Below are 19,223 nucleotides of genomic sequence, written 5' to 3' on the forward strand. Positions count from 1 at the left end.
ACGGAGGAGACCTGTCCATCATAAAAGTCTGCCTGGGGCCGGGCATGATGGTACATACCTGTAATCCCAGTGACTAAGAGGCTGAGGCAGGAGGATCAAGTTAGAGGCCAGCCTCAGCAACTTAGTGTGGCCCTCAGCAATTTAGTGAGGCCCTGTCTCAAAATTTAAAAATAAATAAATAAAAAGGGCTGGGGATGCAGCTCAGTGATGAAGTACCCTGGGTTCAACGACCCCAGGACCAAAAAGAAAAAAGTCTTCCAGGGGACAGACACCACGGGGACTAAGCTGCCTGCTTGCCAAGGCTCTTCAGCCTGTTGCTGGCCCGCCCACGGCTCGCTCTCCTGCCACCAGGGCACTTGAGCACAGCCAGAGTCGGCCTCCACAATGACAGCTAATAAGCATGCATTCCTTGTCCACAGGGTAATCAAAAGAACAGGTCTGATCCAAGAACCACCAATGAAGCCTGGCCGATGGGCGGCACCCTGGTGGCACTCCGCTGGGTACAGTGTGGCCTTCACTCTCTCACCTCAGGAGGCCCAGGATGAGCAGGCTGAAAAGAACAAGCCTTCCTAGGCCAAAGCGGGTGGAATCACCCTCTAAGCCTTCGTTCCAAGGCTGCGGCAGCTGTCACCCCTGGACTGTCTGAATCCTGGGCTCCCTCTCAGACATGCCCAGTGCAAAGCAGCCCACGGCAAAGCCAAACAGACTGGGGCCCGGCCAAGCAGACCAGGGCGTCCCAGAGCTCCACCTGGGCCTCTGCTCTGTACAGAGTAATGGGAATGGCAGCCCCTGATGGGTGATAAGGGGCAGAGATCCCAGAGACAAAGAGGCCATTCAACAGGCACACAGTGGCTAAGGCCTGAACCTCTCCCAGACAAGTCTGGATTCTACACGTGACGTTTCCATCTTCTGAGCAGTTGCCAAAGCAAACCACATTGTTCTAAAAAGAGATAAGGACTTGTTCGTGCCAACTATTACAAGGCAGGTCTCTCCCCACCACCAGAAGGGCACCACCCCGCGGAGACCATTCTGTTCCCCAGTCAGGCTGAGTGACACTGAGCCACGTCTCAGTGCCATTCTGGGTGTCCTGGGTAAACTGGAGGAAAAAGCAAAGCTTGGGCCCTGTTCCGTAGCGTCTCGCGACCTGCACGGGGAGAAAAAGATGTGCATATTTGGGAATGACTCACGATGGCAGCGGTCACACTGGAGGGCCTGCCAGGTTTGTGACGCAGGTCTGTGAGGGCTGTGAAGCATTTGGCAGAGGCAGCCTGCCCCACTGCAAACCCAACCAGCCGAGTCAAACCAGCCAGCAGGGGCTCCAGAGGCTGGAGAGCGGCTTGTCTTGGTAGAGAGCGTGGTCCTTTGGGTCAGCCAGAATTAACCTGCTGTCTCCAGCAGGACACGCAGCCGGGCAGGTCCAAGAGCCGCTTTGCTTGGGTTGAGTTACAGGCACGGCCACCTGGGCCACCTCATATGATTTCTCTGGGCCACAAGAGCCTCATCTGGAAAATGAAGACCAGAAAATGGAGCTCACATCACGGGGTTGCTGGGGGAAGCACATGAGTGTGGTGCCTGTCACTCAGGAAATGCTCAATGAGCACTTCAAAAGGGACCCTTAGTTTATAATCACAGGAGGAATCATCACATCAGCCTGGTCACCTAAGACAAAGTGATTTGAATTTCTAACTAGATTTCCCTGGGTGTCCCCCGAAGACTTCTGTATCCAAGGTTTGGTCCTCAGCGTGTGGTGCTCTTGGGAGGTGGCAGCAGCTGTACCAAGTGGGACCTACTGGAGGCAAGTTAGGTCACTGGGGGCGTGCTCTGAAAGGGGACATTGGGGCTCTGGCCCCTTCTCGTCTCTTTGCTTCCTGGCTGCCATGAGGTGAGCAGGCCTCTTGGGCCACACGCACGGCCGTGATGTAGCACGCCACCACAGGCCCGAAGCAGCAGGGCCAAGCGACCAGCACGGATACCTCCAAAACTGTGAGTCAGAATAAACCCTTCCTCCTTTTAGGTGGATTCTCTCAAGTATTTTGATTTCTGTTCACTCAACCACCACTGGCCATGTTTTTCTAGCCTCAACGGCATGCAGGACACACTGTGACAAAGGACAGACATGGTCCCATCGTCATGGAATTCCATGTCCCAGATAATAAACAACAAAGAGAGACCACCGGGGTGGTGGAAGTGCTCCGCGGGAGACAGACGAGTGTGGCAGTGACAAGAAGGCTGTCAGGGAGGCCTCTCTGAGGTGGCACTTAAGCTGAAAAGGATGGGAACAGTTCCCCCACGGAGAGGAGGGGGTTGGCAGGTCCAGGGAAAGCCGAAGTCATCGCAGAGGGAGGTGCCACTCGGGGAGGTGGGAGCCCTGGGCAGGGGCCACATCTGTAGGCCTCACAAAAAGCTCAAAGTTCCTCCTTCAGCAAGTGAGGAGTCTCGGAAGGTTCTGGTCAGGAGAGGGCAACTCAGCTAGACGTACTTGGGTTGCTTTGGTTATTCACAATAAAAACTTGGTATCCACCTCTTATCCAGCACTTATTTGCTCCAGGTGCTCCACGAAAAATTTTACATGAATTATTCAAGCATGACTTGGCAGGGATGAGCCCCAGGGAGGGGGAGACGGGGACAGAGAGGAGGAGGAGATGTGAAAAGCATGAGAGAGGGCTGTCCAGCTTTGCCAAGAGAACGAACAGGACCGGGGAAGAGCCAGACACTGCCACTGGCTTCTCCAGCTCCCCAGGATCATCCTCGTCCCTCAGGCAGAATTATCATTGACCCATGAACAAGAGTAAATCAGTCACTCAACTTCCTTATAAAGCACCTACTGTGACACTGCACAGTGTGTTCAAGAAGCAGCACATGCTAGGCTGCTGTGTACAGAAGTAGCCCCTCATCCAAAGGGGAAACGCTCCAAGACCCCCAGTGGGCTCCTGGAACTGTGGATGGTCCAGAAGCCTAAACGTGCTACATATCTTTGCTGCACATACACATCTTCAATAAAGTTCAATTCACCAATGAGGTATTGCCCCGTGTGACTATCCCAGACAAAGGGATGATTCACATCCTGGGCGGGACGGACCAGGGTGGTGCGAGATTTCGTCATGCTACTCAGAATGGCCGTGCAATTTAAAACTTATGAAATATTTTATTTCTGGAATATTCCATTTAATAGTGTTGGACCATAGTTGACCACAAGTAACTGAAAGTGCAGGAAGCAGAACTGAACAAGGGGGTTCACTTACTCTAGAGAGATCTAATACCCTTCTCTTGGCTGCTTCTCTTTTACCTACTTCCAATGGTGGAGTCTAGCAATCCTAGTACGTCTATGCCTGTTGCTGTTGACCAACCAGAGCAGAGCTGCTAGTACAGATGGTGCGCTGAGAATGGAGGGCTGCTTGTCCTTCACGCAGCCTGTAGGCAAAGACCCCGGATGACATCAAGTTCAAAACAGCATGGAAACCCTGCGCCCAGGGGCACTTCTCACAAATGCAATGGGAATACGGGTTCTTTAAACCACACCTCGGTAACAATATCAGCTGCCACCTCATCGTTCATCAAGACAATAATGCACATCTGGATTCGGAACCTGCTCCAAAGAGTTAGTTGAAAGAGTCTAACCCACCCCTCGGGTAGCACCCACGCAGGCTCGTTTCAATAACAATGCAACAAGATATGTCCCCTGCTTTTATAATTATGTCAAAATGGATTCTGCTGTCATGTATAACTAAAAAGAACCAATAAAAAGGTAACAACGTGATGTGGAAAGCACTGACCACGCCCACTGGTGCACAGTAGAATTTCACAACAGGTGGCAAGTAAGGAAACAAAGTGAGAGGAGAAACTTTCTAAAGGTGACCACCCTGCTGCACTGGGAAGCAGGTTTTAACTTGCAGGAAGAAGAGGGAAAGGGATTGGGCCAACCCCAGCTGGCTTCAGCCCCCGACCTGGACTGAGGTTGCCAGTTACCTGCTCACTCAAACCTCACACCTCTGCATGCCGCAGGCAGAACTAGAAGTCATAACGGGACGAGGGACGGATCAAAATAGGTCGAATGGAGGCTGGACCTGCAGGAGCACAGCAGTCGTCTGGGTGGGTAACTGTCCTACTCGCAGTAATTCCGCTCAGATGCAAAACTCCAACCCAGACAGAGCCAGGTCGACACATGACTGATCCAATCAGGCCTTCTTGCAGAATATGTGGACATCAGCCATGATTCTCCTTGACTGCGAGTTTTATTTTCTTATCCTAACTTCGGTGTGCTCGCATCTCCTTCAACAGAATGAATCCATCCAGCAGCCTTGATGCCCTAAATACAAACAAACGTGGAGGACCAAAGAGTGGCACATAGACGGCCCTGAATTCGAACCTGGGACACCACCATCAGGACTCTCCCAAAGCCCCAGGTGTTGGTTTCCTCCGCTCCTTATTTCCTGCTCAGTCTTTCAGCTTAGGATTTCTAAGATGTCAGTTTCAACATCTTAGAAGTCAAACTAAGACTTGGCCCACACATCTGAATAGTGGCCGAGCTGGCATGAAAACTCTGGTCTCCTGAGCAGTGGTCGGTGGAGCAAGGGCCACCCATCACCCTGGGAAATGTTTCTGGGCCCTTTTCACTAGCACTGTCAATAACCCAAAGGCCAGAAGGAAGCCGAGCAGGACCGAGACGGGTGGGCATTCAAAACACATCCTGCCCATTGTCCGCCTTGGGTTTCCTGGTCAGACGTGCAGCCCGGGGGCCTTAGCAGGTGGTTCCTGGCTTTGTGTTCTAAGTTCCCATCCAGCAGAAGCTTGGCATGGAGGAAGAGCAGCAGATGGTTCTTGCACAAGTCCAGTTTGCCGTGTTGGACTCCCATGCACTTCCCGTTGAAGAAAGAACTGGGCAAGGGAGAAGCGCGCCCATGAGAGGTGAACCATCCTTCCAAACGGACAGAGATACAGCCATGACCGAGACCTGGAAGTCAAGACTCCAACGGGGGCCACTGGAAAGTTCCTACTCTTCCCTTCCAAGCCCTCTGCAGGCCACGGCTCTCCTCCCGCGCAGAGTGGAAGCAGATAACATCTGATCTCCCGCAGCGTGTGTCCCCCAATAGGCCACTTCCCTTGACATGGCGACCACCCTCCCTCTCATCTGCACTGAAGCAGGAGTCCTTCCAGCCCTGCCAATTGCTAAGTCAGAGCCAGGGCCAGCCTTCAGGAACAGCACACCAGGCCGCCCTCTCCTGCCACCAGCCCTCAGGGCCCTGCGATCCACACAGGAGAGAAGCCCAAGGCTGCTGGGGCTCTGCAGGGCCACCTTCTTCCAGAGCTCCCCCCACTGCTCTTCTGCCTCCCCCTTGCTCCCCCTCAGTCCACCACCCCCTCGTGGCCGACCTGCAGCACACTCGCAGCCCCGTGGGGACGGCTGGTGCCTCCACCTGTGGGTCCATATCCACGGGTCTCCCTTCCTTGTTTCTTCAGATCTCTACTTAAATGTCATGTCTCTGGAGACCTCCCTCTGCCACCTGTGGAAGCCAGTGCTGTCCCACCCCCTCTCCCCCCTCACTCTCTTGATGTTCCTGCTCAGTTTGGGTCATGAGCCTCTCGCCTGCCAAGGGCACGCAGTGGTCTCTGTATTTTACTCTTCGCCCCCCAGAAGATACTCGAGCTCAGTGAGGCAGCACCTGGTCTGTTTGCTTCTGGGACAGTGCTCAGTACAGACTTGCTGGCTCCCGGGGAGCCAACTCCACCCCTTTAAACTAGATTCAGGGACAGAACATGACTTCCCGCAGAATGCCCAAGGCCAGTGGGCTCCTGGTGTCTTTGCATACACAGGTTTGTGTCTGAATGGATGCATGTCCTCCTGTCTGTCCAAACAGCCCTGTTTCTGAAGGGTGACAACGGAGCCTCAGAACACTGCACAGGGCCTGGCAGGGAACTGAGAGCCAGGACAGTGTGGACAACTTCTAGAGGCAGAGGGCCCAAGAGTGGCCCAGATTGTAAGCAGCCCATGGCCTCTGCCACCCAGACACAGGGAGCTTGAGGGTGGGATGCTGTGGGAGCCGGGGTGGAGCGGTGAGCAGAGTTATAGAGGGAGCCAGACAGATGCGCTTTCCCTTTCCGCCCAGTGCACTGGATTTGCATCTGATGGAAACCCAAAGGCTCTAGAATAAATTTTGCCAGTGTTGACCTTAAATTTTCAGGACACCTAGCTGTGCCTCAGGTCCATGCCTCTGTTTCAACAAAGCACTGATCTCCCCGAGTCTTTGAGGACAAGTGGTGTGGGCATGCTCCTTCCCGGGGTAGCTTGTCGTGACACCAAAGCTGCAGAGTGTTTCCAGGGTACCTTTAGAAACTCCACGCCCAGAAACTCTGCCTAAGAGAATCTACTTGAAATAGGATAGCCTAAATCAGATAAAAAGTTACACGCAAAGATATTCACCCAGGCACTATTTATAATGAGGGAAAAGTTGAAAACAACCTAAACGTCTAAAAATAAGGAGGATAAAATTCTTATCCCAGTGTCTGGCACACAGTGAGCATTCCATAAAGGGTAGGTAGAACATTTTTATTTTGAGTAATTAAATTAAGTAGAGTACATCTATAAGATTGTATCCACATGTGCCGTCAGAAACCCCATCAATCTTTTCCACTGCTCCACCCTCCATATTTGACTACTGCACAAAAGGAATGTGCCACCCACCACATCTATTCTCTCCACTCCAACCCTGTCCTTATTAGCACCCCCTCTCGGGGGTGGGGGTGGTGGTGGAGGGGGGCTGTGGGGGTAGCCTCCTGTAATTTAATTGGCACTTTTAATGCCTATGATTTTCTGAGCCCAGGCTAGGAGGGACATCAAAGGGGTGATACTTGGACTGCGGCTCAGACTGTTGAAGCCAACTTAAGATGGGTCTCTAGTGAGGGTCCAGAAGGTTCTGCTGGGCAAGCATGACCTTTCCCCAGGGCTGTCAGTCAAACACATGCAACTGTTACAGGGCCAGGGCCTTCGGGGGAACTCAGGCAGTACAAAGACCCGCTTCAAACCCTTGTGATCAAGTCAGAAAGATTTCGACATTCACTCAGAGCAGCAGGAACAAGTTTATGGAAGGAATAGGGAAAGGGAAGGGGGACACTCTTGAGGGAGAGAGTGGGTCCTCTCAGAGAGGAGAGGGGACAGCATGCCTCTCCTGCACTCCGGTTTTATTGGGGATCCCAGGGAAATTTCTAGAGAGTCCCGCCCAGGTCCACCTCTTGACTTTTGACTGACAGCAAGATGACATCAGATTTCAAAGACCCCACTGACATGACAACTCGAGGTCACCTTGGCCCCTGCTGACCAGTTCTAATTGGAATCTTAACCAGAAGATTCGTATAGATTGTATGGTCAGGAGGAATCACCCTTATCTCCCCGAGTTTCAGGATCTGGTCACAAAAGTCTCCCCCTTCAGGGTTACTGGGATCCTCTGGTGGACACCATCTTGGGCCTGCATTTCTCCTGCAGTTAACAGGAAGTTTATGGAGGAATGTGCCGTATCCTGTCCACCTGGGCCAGGTAAAGCTCCAAGTCGGTTGCTTCTTGGAGGAGAAAGCATGCGGGGTCAGCACATGGGCCCATTTTATGGGATCATTCCCACCACTCAACATCTATCTGTCCCCTAACGCAGCAACTTGGGGTGGACAGAGCAAGGGCTGGCTCCTTTCTCCAGGGAGTACCAGTGGGCCCCGATCTGAAGTCCTGAGCTATAATTTCTTTGAGGAAATATAACCAGGGAAGGAGGAAGAGAAATCACAGACGCTCAGGAAACTGGGGATGGGGTGGGACCCCTCCCCTTTACACCTACACACACACACACACACACACACACACACACACACACACACAGTCTCCTCTGGTCACGCCCTTCTCCGGTTAAGTTTGTCATCCAGTTCTCAGGCCCTGGTGACGACAAAATGAACAAGAAGCTCACTCGTGTGGTTTGTGATGTTGTGAAAATACCAAGTGGAGCCGGAGGTCGTGGATCTCAGGCTGCCCAGCACCTGGATTCTCAGGAGAAAACACTGACCCCCCAGATGCAGAGAACCATATGGCTGCAGGGGGCTTGAGAGGCCACACACCCTGCGAGGAGGAAACTGGGGTTGACCAAGTGACCCCTGGTGTCCCCTGGCTGCCACACAAGCGCTTCCATGCCCTCCCTGGCTCCTCAAGGCCCACCCTCCTGCTTCATCCCACTTCTGCACTTACTCACGATCTGATTTAAACAAGGCCTCATCGGGTCAGGAGCAGACACTTCCTCAAAAGTAAGGACGCCTAGTGTCAGCACCACATGTCCCTTTGCCGTGAGCCTCTACCATTTCAGGTGGATGATGGAAGAAAAAAGAGGGAAAAAAGGAAGCCCAGTTCCTTCTGGTTCAGATCATTCCATCTCGGTAGGAAGCCTGCGCGCACCCGATACCAGGGCTGGTTCCTTGTTTAAACAAAAGGCTTTCCTGCACGCTGCAGGAGGAGGGCACGCTTTCTCAGCAAGGACCTTCCCCTGGTGAACAGGGAGGTGCCCTGGTGGGAAGACCCTGGCCTGGTTATCAATTCTGGAAATTCAGGGTAGCGGGGTGGGCTTTGTGTGAGTGTAGACACTGCAAGTGTCACCAGGGGAATTGTTTTAAATACACCTTGCTCTAATTGGCTGTTTCTTTTATATCCAATGCCATGTTGAATACACCCACAAGATGGAAGAACGTGTCAGGGAATAAAGGTGGCATTCACAAAGCACCACCTGTCCCAAGGGGCTGGAGATGCCTCCTGTGGCTGGGAAACTAGGCACTTTCTTAAAAACCAACCAAGGGCATACCTTTGAAAGCCCGTTTCACTTCCAAGATAAAATAATGGAGAGAAAACCCAGAAAATGTCATGTTTGAGATTAACTATCAGGTGTGTAGAGTAGGACCCGGCACAGGGATAACAGCTTATGAAGAACAGAACCAGGGCGGGGTGCAGCTCAGAGGTAGAGAACATGCCCAGCATGCACAGGCCCCGGGTTCAAGGACCAGTACTGCAAAAAACCAACCAACCAACAACAACAGACCCAGAAGCCTTTGCTCCAGCCTTGGGACCAGATGACAGCCGAAACTCACACCCTGACACGGATAGACACTGCTGAGAAAGAGAATGGTGGGTTTCTTCACTGGGCACCTGCCAAGAGCAAAGCACAGTGCTAGCTGCTCTCCTTCAGTGTCACATGCCTCCTGGGGATGTGCCTAGAGCCCCTGCAGGATGCAGAGCAGGATGTCCAGGGGTCAGCCAAGGCCACACAGCAAGGAAGGAGCCCAGCTAGGGCTGGACCTGCTTGATCCAGAGCACACCTCCTCTAGCCTGTCTGGGGTGAAGGGGCCTCTTTCTTTGAAATCCTTTGTGACCTACCTCCTCTCAAAGTAGGAGCATCTCCAACACATGGCCATTCACCCTTTCCTGAAATAATTATGGTGACACTGGGCTCCGGGAGTCACCACTTCAACAGGTGACCTTCACCTATCTCTGATCAACTGGATTTTCAAAGCGTTGGCTTCTGTGGGAGGCTCTGAGAATGTGAGGATGATGATGATGACGTCATGCCGACTTCAAATTTTCCTCCTAGAAAAGTCATACTCAAGGGTTCTCTTGAATCCTTGCGCCCCATCAAGTACATCTTGGAACAAAAGAGAATACTTAAGTACACGTCAATGTCATAAGGATGGAATACCCCGAAGCTATTAAAGTAAGGTCCCAAAGATATCCTGTGTCACGAGAAACACATACTGCTGCCTCTGGATCTAGAGAGAGTGTGGATTCAACCAGCTGTGGATTGAAAACACTCAGAAGAAAAACAAACCGCAACTGTGCCAACCAGGTACAGACTCTATTCTTGTTACATTGTAATTTAAGAGAATAATGACAACAATTTATGTAACATTTATATTATATAAAAGTAATCTAAGATGACTTAATCTGGAGGATGTATGCAGGTTATATGCAAATACTACACCCTTTTAGATCAGGAACTTGAGCGGAGCACCTTTGGATTTGGGCATAGGAGATAGAGGTTGGAAGTCATGGTACAGTCCCCTGTGGATACAGAAGGATGACTACAATCACTCTCGTGTCCAAAAAAAAAAAAAAAAACAAAACACCACACTCTATACATATAAAAATGTATAGAAGGAAACTCAAAAACTACATAAGTGTGTTCCCCAAAGGTTCGAGTAGGGATGACGCATGGCATTTTTGCCAGAACAGAGTGGTTGAGAGGTGACCCAGCAAGCCATTGAGATGATAATGGTTATGTTAAGCTGTGGATTCAATTGTATATTAGACCTTTACTTTCCGGTAATAGAATGGCTGGCACCCCCTACTTTGGAGTTCCCGTTGAGTTCTTGCGGTTCAGAGAGTGAGTGCGCACGCAGCCCAGGGGAGGGATTTCGGTTCGGTTGTGGTTCCTGGAGGAGCAGCGTGGGTGGCCTTCGGGAGAGTTCCCGGGGAGCGTGTGGGGAGTGTGCTGGTGGAGTTCAGAAATAAAGTTTGTTCCTACTTCAGTGGCTCGTGATCTGTGCCCAGCCAGACTGCGGCATTCAGGGGCTAGAAGCTTAGTCTCCAATACAGTGATGCCGAGAGGGGGCCTTTAAGAGGCGGGGCCAGCTGAGGTAGGGCTTTAAGAGGGATTGGTGCTTTTCCTATGGGGGTGAGTTCTTGCTTTCACAGGAAATTCCCTGAGAGTGGGCTGTTATACGTGAACCCTGCGTCTCTCTCGCTTCCTTGTTCATACAGGTGTCCTTTTGCACATGGCTGTTTCACCTTCTTGTCCTCTGCCAGGCTGTCACACAGCCAGGTGGCAGCACCATGCCGTTTGGCCTCTCCAACTGTCAGAATGGTAAGCCTAAGAAACCTCTTTTCTTTATATATTACACAGTGGCAGGTATTTTGTTATAGCAACATAAATCAGACTCAGTGATTATCTCTGATTGATAGAAAAAAGACTTTTAAAAATGTCCTTTTAGATTCTGCTATCACTTTGAAAATTTTCAAAGTTTTAAAACATTTTTTTGACTTATCCGTGCAATCTAGAGCACAGCCCAAGAGAGCACCTTCTATATAATAACAACAACAACAAAAGTGTATAAATAAACATAGCAGCACCAAACCATACATGGCAGCTACCATATGCCAAGCATCTTCTTCAGGCTGTTGCCTAGGAACACACTTAATTCTTACCTCAGCCTCTAGGGCTAGGAGCTGTCATTGTCAATGTTTCACAGCTGAGAAAACTGAGGCCAGAAAGATTAAATCAACTATCCAAGACCCCAGACCTAGCAGGAAGTAGGGGCAAGACTTAAACGTGACAGACTGGCCCCCCAAAACTAGCTGAGGGCTTATGTTCCCCAGGCCAGAGCTACAACAGATGGGACTCAAAAGAGCAGGAAATGTTTCCAAAGCCATCTGGGGACAGAGAGCTCGTGGAAGTCCCTCTGGTGTCACTCTGGTATGGCTCTGGTCAGCAGTCGGCCCTCAGTTCTGAAAGCTTCAAGATCTGCCCTCAGTGTTTTTCCTGAGGAGGGTACGTGGCCTGACTGCTCCCGTCCTGGTCCTTGTCCCGTTTCACCAAAGATGTGGTCTCCATGTGGCTCTGATAGAAATTAAAATTCAACAGGCCTGTGTGACCAAGCCAGGCGTGGTCACACAGGCCTGTAGCCCCAGAGACTCAGGAGGCCGAGGCAGAGGATCACCAGTTCAAAGCCAGCCTCAGCAGCTTATTTTTTATTAATTATTTATTTTTAATTAGGTATATATGACAGCAGAATGCCTTTTGATTCATCATACACAACTGCAGCATAACTTTTCATTTCTCTGTTTGTACATGATGTAGAGTCGCACTGTATGTGCAGTCAGTCATACATGTACCTAGGGTGATGATGTCCATCTCATTCCATCATCTTTCCTGCCCCATGCCCCCTCATCACAGCCTCAGCAACTTAGCGAATTCCTAAGCAACTCAGTGAGACTCTGTCTCTAAATAAAATATTAAAAGATGGCTGGGCAATGTGGCTTAATGGTTAAGCACCCCTGGTTTCAATCCCTGGCACACACACACACAAAAAAAAAATTCAGATGACAGCCACGTTCCTCCATCTTCCAGAAGGCAGGAGAGGCCTGGCCAGCTTGCTCACATGAAGGCAGGCTCAGGCTGGGGACCCTGCGCCAGTTTCTCCCCCCAAGTGGCTACATCTCAAAGTCTGCAGGACATGGATGCCAACGTGGGAAGCAGGTGAGTTGGGCTGAGACTCGGTCACTCGGGCTCTCTTCCCTCCCACCAGCCTCCCAGGGAGCACGTTCTGGGCCAGGAAGGCCACAAACACTCAGAAGAGGCCAAGGGCCATCCTGCCCGTCCTACAATGCAGTGGGCCAAGAAGCCACAGAAGCAGCCATCAACAGGGCTTAGTGTCCCACACGCAAGCCCAGATTTACCCCCCTGCAGACTTTACTGTGCTCTGGGTGACAAGGTGACTGGAGAGCAGGGGAGTGGTCTCTTGGCTGAGTGACACAGACCTGCCCTGATCCCAGTTCGATGACTGCACCCTCTCCTTCACCTCTTGCAGCCTGCCAAGGTCCCCGGCTCCCAGGCCGAGTGTCTAGAAGCCTGGGATGTCACCTCTGCTCCCCCAGGAAGGTGAATGAGGCCCCCACTGGGGTGCTGCAGGCACCCAGGGTGGGTCAGGTCACACAAGGAGCCCGGGACAACTCCTGAGAACCCAGAAGCAGAGGCTAAGTGGATTACAAGGCATCCCGAGAGCAAGGGACAACCCTGTGCCTCAGGAGCAGAATGGGGATAGGACGAAGCCAGGCCGGAGGACAGAGAGCCATGGGCCAAATGTTTCACGTTCTCCCAGCTTTCTTTGGCTCTGGCAATGGCTGTGTGTGTCCACTGGGAAAAGGACAGGGCTCCGTGCAGGAAGGCCAGACTGGACCCACGGCCCCCTCCTGCCTCCCCTGCGTCTGGGAGCACAGGACTTACTTGCTCCGTGTTACTTGGCTTCTCCTCTGAAACAGGGTGTGACCGTGTTCATCTCACGGTGGCTGTGATGATCGTAAGCAAGGCAAAACATTTTTTGTATATCATGAGGAAGCTGGCGATGGCCCTGCTGTTGTGTGTTGTGGGAACCCACGGGACACACAGAGGTGACAGGCTCACAATGTGCCGAGTTTTTTTGCACACAATCATCTTGAAAGGACATTTTCAAGGTTGTCCCGAGTTTCCCCAGGGCCCCAGGCGTGAGTATTCCATCCACCTCCAGCCTCCGAGGAAAGAATGTGCATCCAGAGGGGCTCAGCTTTGGGAAAATCCAGGAACCAAGCAAAAACTGACAAGCGGGAGGCTCACGAGAGAGAACAGAGGGAGCGACCGGGAAGAATCAGAAACAGTGAGAAAGCACTAAGCTCCTCCTCCGGGTCTTTCTGAATTCCATGAGCGCAAGTGGGAGCGCAGCCTCCACCTGACAGCCAGGGCAGGGTGGCGCCTGCTCCTGCAGGACGCCCAGGGCACCCGACAGGCACCTTGCCACTCTCTGAGGAGCTCGCAGGCCCAGTGCACCAGCTGGGAGCCTTGATGCAGGAGGCCCGGAGCACAGGAGGGGACTACCACAGTGTGAGGTCAACAACACCGAAAGAGAAAGCTGACAAGTCCCCGGGAAGCTCTGTTGAGAGGGCTGACGCCGGGCCCACCCCAGATGACACTCACAGGGACACCTTCCCAGAGTCTCAGGACTGAGGATTGCAGGCACCACTGAGGTGGCAGGTCCGGATGGAACCAAGTGGCCTTCCCACCACCAGGTGCCTTTCTTCTTCACACAGTCGCTGCCCTCTGGGTCTCTGCAGCCTCTTTAGAGGCCAGGTCCTCTCTGAGCCTCTGGGCCTGGGCTGAACTAACCCCCTGCTCTTTCCCAGGCCTCTTCTGAGAAGCCTGGAGGGCACTAGTCACCTGTGGGGCAGGGACTGGGCCGGGGAGGAAGTGGGAGGGTGGCCGGGAGGGAGGAGGCACAGCCACAGCCCAGTGGAAACCAACCCCACGTTTTCACTTTCCCATAGACACCTTCTGATCTCAGGTACCCAGCGTGGCTGCACCCTGCTCCTCCTTTCCATTTCACACCCAGAACATTAGAGAAGGTTTCAAGAACAAGAGGAGGAAGGCGGGAAGCTCAAGGTTAAAACCTTGACCCCTGGGGGAATCCAGCGGTTCTCCATTCCACTTCCTCTACCCAGGCACCCAAAGCCTTCCCCAGGGGTCCGGACCCCCAGGTAACAGATATTTTTACTTGTATTATTTTTATTTGCTACTTACTTTATTATCTCCTTTATCCCAATTTTTCCAATTTATTTTTATTAATTTCTAATTATCTCATTTATTCTTTTTTATTGATCTTATATTTTATCATATGTTCATATTTATCATTCTCTCATCTGTTATCTTTGTATTATTTATGACCTCCATTTCTTTTTGGGAAGGTACCAGGGATTGAACTCAGGGGCACTTGACCCCTGAGCCACATCCCCAGACCTATTTTGTATTTTATTTAGAGACAGGGTCTCATTGAGTTGCTTAGTGCTGAGGCTGGCTTTGAACTTGCAATTCTCCTGCCTCAGCCTCCCAAGCTAGGCCTGTGCCACCTCTACAGCACCCTTTCCTGTTTCCCTCCCTCAACACCACAGCCTAGGTGTCAGCTGCAGGGTTCTCCTGGGTCCTCTCTCAGAAGCAGAGAACATTCTGATCATTCAGCAACTCCAGTAAGAAGCTCCCTAAGGATCGTGAGCCATATGGCTTCCGGCCTGCTGCTTCCCTGGGCTGGTTAAACAGTGCCTCGCTGAACACACATCCTCTTCACCACATGGACCGGGCACTAACTATCTTCCTTGGTGCCAAAGACCCCGAACATGTAAGTTATCCTGCCAGAAACTCATTCAGTGCCCTAAGAACATGGCCAGGTCACACACCTACGAAGAGGGACTCCGAGGGGCTCCAGATGGACCTGGAGGAAAGACCCAGCAGAAGGATCTGATTCACAAAGGGAAACCAGCGAGTTTCTTCTGGTTCCTGTTCTCTGTAGGCCCAGGGGCCCTGTGCCAGAGCCCACCTTCTGGTCACCTGTTTCTGCTGCACATGAAGTTAAAGAACACAAGGGGCCACAGGAAGCCAGTCCCCATGAGGGACAAGCTGGTCCTCTGGGTGGCAGGCGCACCCATGAGTTGCTCCTTCTGCATACTGTCAGCCTGCGTGTTGCTCTCAACAGCCACCTGGCTACATAGACCACAGGGGACACGGAGACTATGAGGATGAGGTCCCCGGTCCTCTCGGGGCACTAGGCTTGCATTTCCTGGTCGCCAGGAATAAGGAGTTGATCAGGACCTGTGCTCCACATAAAAGGCTTGGCCGGAAACTCACTCAGGTGGTGTCCTGGGCCTCCAGGCACAGCGTGGTCACTAGGGTGCTCAGAAACAGCCCTTCGCAGAGCCGTCTAGAAGAAGCAGACCAGGCCCAAGACCACGGAGTATCAGGGGATCAATGGAGGGGGCTGGCGAAGGGCCTCGTTCTAACAGGACACAGAATGCATGACATGTGATCAGGGAGGAGGAGTTTGCAAACGTTTTATTTTTATATATCCATATATATATATGAATATTATGCAAATATGTGCGATTATACCAATATACAGAGACATGCTGTAATATCTGTATTGATGTGGCAGAGTGTTTTCTTCAAAAGTGGCCCTGGTACTCCTCATCTCACGTGTGGATCCAGAACCCTGGCACCTCCTGATGAGGTGGCATCTATGTCCTTCCCCTTGAATTTGGGTGGGAATGTGTGACCTGCTTAATGAAAAACAAACAGTGGAGATGGCACTATGTGACTTCCGAGGGCGGCTATCAAAGGTGCCCACAGCTTCGGAGCAGCTTGCACCTCTCTGAGGATGCTCACTTTTCAAATCCAGCCGCCAGGCCGTGAGAAAGCCCGGCCCACAGGCAGGGTCCCTGCTCACGGCCTCCATGAGGTCCCAGGGAAGAGTCGGAACCCAAGATAGACAGCGAGCCTCAGCCGGATCCCAGTCTCCCTCCATCTTCAGAGCCACCAGGATGCTACAGCATGGAACAGCATGAGCTGGCCCAACCCAAACTACAGATCTCAGACCCAAATACGTGAGTGTGAGTGTTTTAAGACACAAAGTTGTAGACTAGTTCATTATGCGGAAACAGTTATGCAGAGACGATATAAAATGTATCTCGGAGGGTCAGGCCAAAAACATCCGGGGAACACTGAACCAGCCCATCTGTACAAGCAAGAAGCCCATCATTCATTTTCTATTAATTCACTCACTTATTTATTCTGTAAATATTTACAAAGCCTGGTAGCATGCTGGCCAGAGCACACAACATTCACTCAGTCCCCCCAGCATCCGTGAAAGGGCCGACCACATTGTCATTCCTATTTTACAGAGGAGAGAACAAGGTAAATCCTGCGGCCCTGGATGACAGGTCAATTCTTAGCCCTGCTCAGGACAACAGCAAAGCAAGAGAGAGGGCGAAGACGAGCAGGCCTTCAGGAGAGTGGCCACAGAGTCGGGCAGCTTCTGCATCAGACCAAGAACTCCTAGAACTTAAACCAAAACCACCACTCACGTAACTTGACATTCAGACAGGACCATCAACAGGTCTAACCCAGACGCAGCTCTACCTACCCACGAGGAAGCAGACCCAGAGAACAGAACTGACTTCCATGTGTGCAAAGCTACTAGGCAGCCGAGCTGGAACCCAGATTCAAATATCCCAGGCCCCACGCTGGCTGCTCTCTGCCCTCACCACACCACACGGCGCTGCCACTACCTGGGATTTGGTTCTCGGACCCAAGTAATTTTCTTGCAAAAGGCATGAGCAACCACTGGTGAGGTATTCACCATCGAGAATAAGCACAGGGAAGGGACATGCCACTTTGTCACCCACATTCCCCAAATCCATCACCCCGCCTTCTCCTGCCTCTCCAAAGAAGACCCCTCTCCCCAGGGATCCCCACCCTGAGGATGTGTTAAAATCTTATTATGAGCTTCATCTGATTTATCAGTCACCGTCTTATTTGTTCTTAGGGAAACCGAGGCACAGAGAAAGAGGTTAAGACATTTGCTTCGGGTCAGGCACCTAACTGGGACGGAACACGGGCTGTTTGGTTCTGCAGTGTCCTTATGATCACTTTGCTGTACTCTGAAGAAAACTGAGTTGGAGAAGGAAAACTGAAATGGGTGGTGGCGATGAAGGTAGCACCCATTGTGCCATGGCTTCTCATGGTCACCAATCGAGACGAGTCACATGATTAGTCCCTATTTTGTGCATGAGGAAATGAAAGCACAGAAATGATAAGCAACTATTTCAAGGTCAAGGGCCAAGACGGAACCCTAGACCTCCTATTCTTCCCATGTAGCCACTGCTCATGGTCTCTCCTCATCCAGAAGAGCACGGTGGCCCCTACCCTGACCAGCTAGGCTCACATGACTAATTCAGACTGTCATCCTTTCTGTGCCCTTGCTTTAAAGACACATGTCTCAGTCCCTCTCCTGCCTTCCTGCAGGCTGACACATCTCTGAATCACACAGGGGATGCCCCTGCTGGTGCACCCCGACTCCAGACTCCCTGAATCCCAGGCCTATCCTGGGGGAGTGATCCCGTCACTAACCAATAAGGCACAGGGTTCTTTTAGGTACAGAGTTTGTGGCACTTTTCCAATTAAAAAATCGGTACCTGTCCTCTTCTGCATGACTCTGCTCTAAAAAGCACTGGGCAAATTGCATTTTAAGGGGAACAAAAAAATGCTTTTAATTAATGATGAGAAAAATCCAAAAGCAATAATCTGGCACCTCAGTACAAATCTTAATGACCACTTACTTAACTCCCAGGCCACCATCAAGTGTGAGACGTCACTGGCTAAGAACGTCTAATGAAACTCCTTCTCCTTCCCTTTCTTCCTCCTCCCCCTTCATGTCTCCAAAACCCAAAGCTTGGTAGGAATAGGGGACTGTTGAGAGCCTGGCTTCCAATGGTGTATTCTGTTCAAATTCAAATTCACTAAGACAAAGGCCACCCTGTCCCCAGGCACCTGGCTCTGGTGTAAGGTAGCCCCCGTCTTCTCCCAGCCAGGTCCACTCTGCTTGCTGGACGACCTCTGACCCCCCTAACAGCCAAACATCAAAACAAGCTCTGGGGGCGATTTCCTGGATGGGCTCAGAGTCGTCAGACAGCCTTGTCACAGACAGGTCACCGGAAAGCAACCTGGTGACAGGATGTTCTGAGGAGGTGAGAATCTTAGGAAGAAAACAACCCAAAGCGACCACTGCCACCTCCGTGTCAACCCTTGGTGGCCACAGACTGCAGGGAAGGCAGAGTCAAAAAGAAAAAAAGCCACCCCGTCCAGTCCCCTCCCCCAGCTGCCAAAGGCCCGTGCAGGACCCCAGGCCGCCATGGTCGGCCCAGGAGTGGGCCTCACAGAGGAGACCTCGGCGGCCTCCACACCTTGCTCTACCAGGAGCATCTCCCTCCCACTCCCACCACACGTCCCACCACGCCTGGGGCCAGAGGTGACAGAAGCAGAGGTGTCAGTAAACAAAGGCGCAACTTCGCCCAAACCCACTTCCTCTCCTGCACCTCTGGTCATAAGATGTTCCCCTAGGGTGACATGAGTCATCTGCATGTGCGAATCGATCAGAAACACGCCACACACCGCCGGCAGCACGTCCAACAGTCGGCAGGTGGCCAGGCCGTCTCCCGGGCTGGTTCTGGAACGTCCCCACAGGCCCGCGTTGTGGCAGGCTGGCCCACGGCATGGTGCTGCTGGGGAGCAGGGGAGACTTTCAGAGGGGACACCTGGGGAGGGTCTTCTGGTCACTGGAGCTGTGCTCAAGGGACTGCAGGACCCGGGTCTCTTCCTTCCCCTCATGTTTCAGCCATGAGGGAAACAGTTTGCCACACCATGGGCTCCCACTATCATGTCCTGCCCATTCCCCAAGGACTTAAAATCAGCACAGTCCAGTGACACAGCCACCTCAATGTTTACAGCAGCTAAACTATGGAACCAACCTAGGTGGCCTTCAACTGATAAATGGATAAAGAAAATGTGATATAGATACACAGTGGAATATTATTCAGCCTTAAAGAAGAATGAAATCATGGCATTTACTGGTGAACAGATGGA

At 51.8% G+C, this 19,223-nt stretch overlaps 1 protein-coding gene across 1 annotated transcript in view; it reads right to left on the minus strand.

Moving 5' to 3' along the window:
- Gfod1 (Gfo/Idh/MocA-like oxidoreductase domain containing 1) overlaps positions 1–19,223 on the minus strand; it is a 99,661-nt gene that overhangs the window by 32,987 nt on the left and 47,451 nt on the right. The window lies entirely within an intron of this gene.

Source organism: Ictidomys tridecemlineatus, chromosome 8 (genome assembly GCF_052094955.1).
Source record: "Ictidomys tridecemlineatus isolate mIctTri1 chromosome 8, mIctTri1.hap1, whole genome shotgun sequence".
Lineage (NCBI taxonomy): Eukaryota > Metazoa > Chordata > Mammalia > Rodentia > Sciuridae > Ictidomys > Ictidomys tridecemlineatus.